Source organism: Eriocheir sinensis, chromosome 20 (assembly GCF_024679095.1).
Source record: "Eriocheir sinensis breed Jianghai 21 chromosome 20, ASM2467909v1, whole genome shotgun sequence".
In the NCBI taxonomy this organism is placed as follows: Eukaryota; Metazoa; Arthropoda; class Malacostraca; order Decapoda; family Varunidae; genus Eriocheir; species Eriocheir sinensis.
In genome coordinates, this window is record NC_066528.1 from 8,833,428 (window position 1) to 8,833,686 (window position 259).

Genomic DNA, 259 nt, shown 5'->3' on the forward strand with positions numbered 1-259 from the left:
GGTTACTATGGTGGGCCAGTGGTTGTTTTGTAAGCTAAAACTAATCTATACTGTATGAATTCCTTGGGCATGCAACCCATTTTCCAGAAGTCCACTGAACTCCTTCATTTGTGTGGACAACCCTTGACTGGATGCCTGCACACTGCTTGCTTGGGGAGACCCTCAAGCATGGAAGGTGCCCCCTAACCACATGTACTGTTACAACTGACAATTCACAAAATATTCAATATAATTGAAAATTTCCAAATAACTATCTTAC